This window comes from Mizuhopecten yessoensis, unplaced genomic scaffold, assembly GCF_002113885.1.
Source record: "Mizuhopecten yessoensis strain PY_sf001 unplaced genomic scaffold, ASM211388v2 scaffold9977, whole genome shotgun sequence".
Lineage (NCBI taxonomy): Eukaryota > Metazoa > Mollusca > Bivalvia > Pectinida > Pectinidae > Mizuhopecten > Mizuhopecten yessoensis.
In genome coordinates this window covers 404,063-406,343 of record NW_018408317.1, presented here as the reverse complement: position 1 = coordinate 406,343, position 2,281 = coordinate 404,063, and the positions used below count along the sequence as shown (strand labels likewise).

The 2,281-nt window shown below is 37.0% G+C and overlaps 1 non-coding gene across 1 annotated transcript; it reads right to left on the bottom strand.

Moving 5' to 3' along the window:
- Nucleotides 1–1,457: 1,457 nt before the first annotated feature.
- Trnal-uag lies at nt 1,458–1,538 on the bottom strand. The gene has a single exon. It is a non-coding gene; the product is annotated as a tRNA-Leu (tRNA).
- Nucleotides 1,539–2,281: the final 743 nt, after the last annotated feature.

The window sequence follows — 2,281 nt, the reverse complement described above, 5'->3', positions numbered from 1 at the left end:
CATGTGAAAAACGCTCCACAGTGGTTGTGGTTTGTGCTATTTCCGGTCAAATCCTCACATGACTTCCGGTTTTGTAATGAGGTTTGACGTTTAAATCTCTCATCTGTAGAATAATAAAAAGAATAATATGTAAGTCATCCGGTATTTTCTCACCGGTGACCATATATAGGCAGAGTTGCTAAATGTGTATCGTAGACTATCGTATTCTCTTCGCTTGATATTGCCATTTCAACGAGAAAATCGTAACGTTTTATACAATTTATAGTTAATTGCAAAAGAAAATAATCTTAACAAGGAAGAGACTTGTGATGTCATGGTTAAGTCAATACAATACACGAACTATCTGATATTGAATTGTTATCATGTTAATGAAAAGATCAGTCGCTTTCCAAATTTCATCGTTTACTGCGGGCCTTCAATAATCCAGTCAGCCCCAACCCCCTCCCCCCACAATTAAGATGACATTTTGTGTCATCACGATTTTACAGTGTATTTAATCACTGTGGAGGGGGGTAGGAATGTTGACTTGAATTCCAGATATATTGAATGAAAAGAGAAAGAGGTATATGTAACTAGACTTTACTACAGTTGTATATATTTATAGTAAACCTTGAAAAAATAGGGAAAAATCGATAAATAAGTAAGAAGGATAAAAATAAATAAAAATATGTATGTTTCAGGTAACCGTTGACTGAAAAAATAGGGGAGGTCAGTCGGAATTTACTTTTATTTCATTTTGTTTTCTTTTTTGAGGGGTGGGAGTGGGAGTGGTGGGAGTGGGAGTGGGAGTGGGAGTGGGAGTGGGAGTGGGAGTGGGAGTGGGAGTGGGAGTGGGAGTGGGAGTGGGAGTGGGGACGGGGGAGGGTTAAATGAAGAAAATGAAAATAAATAAAAACAAAGTCTTTGAAATAATAACATGGGATTTAAATTTGATTTTGGTACCTGTCTAAAGCAGAGAGGGTATATATGTTATACATATCTCTAGTTGCCTCTTTTGTTCGATAATCAATTTGTTGCATCCAGTGGGCAAGTTATCCCTACACTTGATGGAGTGCGTTCCAGCGAGATAAGCTGTTAGGGTCGGGGGTAAAAACTAGGGTCGGTCGGAGTAACTGAAACATACTTTAATTTTGCTTATGTAGAGTGATTTACCATAACCTAAAAAATTTCATTTTCAATGTCATGTTTTCAAACGATCGCATGATTGCGTTACTGTGTATGGGAAATTCAACAAATACCTGTTGACAGTCGATCGGGCGACACTAACACCAGTGACCGTTTTGTATTGCGTCTTGTCATAACGATATCAATTCCGCTTATTTGAATTGCAGTGAAGAAATAAGTACACTAATAATTTGTAAATTTTGTTATAATAAACACTTATTTAAAAATATTCTTCAACACTGTTAAAAGAAGTAACTAGGAAGAAAAATAAAAGGACTACATAAAAAATATAGTGGCAGCGGTGGGATTCGAACCCACGCCTCAATGAGACTGGTGCCTAAAACCAGCGCCTTAGACCGCTCGGCCACGCTACCTCGATAGTAAACTGCTCTGCTAGTATTGACGACATCGTGCCGGCTAAGTTTAAGCCTTAGCTGAGTCACATGATTGCCATGTGACCATCATATGTATAACAATTGACATTGTTAGCTAGCTTTGTAATATAGTAAAAGCAGCTTCTTATAAGCTTCGTTTTTACAAACAACTAACGCTATTTCCATGTAAACAGAGAATCATTAAACCCTATAGCTGTACACGCGCCTATACCGTGCCTGTACAAATCTCACTAACGCTATAAATAGCATTAAACTAGGTTGGGACTACGGAGAGCTAGTCACAGTTACGTATAATTTTCATCCTCTTTGGTATCAAGAAAATACAGAAGATCTATTTTTCTTTCATTTAATGTTGATTATTGGATATTCAAATTACAACAAGACATTATCGATTTGCTAAAAGCACGGATTTCTAATCTAATTCCATGCTAAAAGGTAACATCGGAGGCAACCCATGCGTGGATTTGAAACATTTTCAAGTTCAACATATTTGATTTTTATGCATTTTTAATGAAAGAAATATATACAATGTATTAGAAACTGATAAGTCCCTCAAAGATTTAATAATCTTAAAAATTCAACATCTTATACCTCTGTCCTAGAAAAGGTGTGGGGCGGAGGTGGGGGTGGGGGCGGTGGTNATGAAAGGTGGAGGTCTGCCAAAATACTTATAATCGGACAAAACACTTTTGTAATTGTTAAATTTGTCACCATTGCTCTTG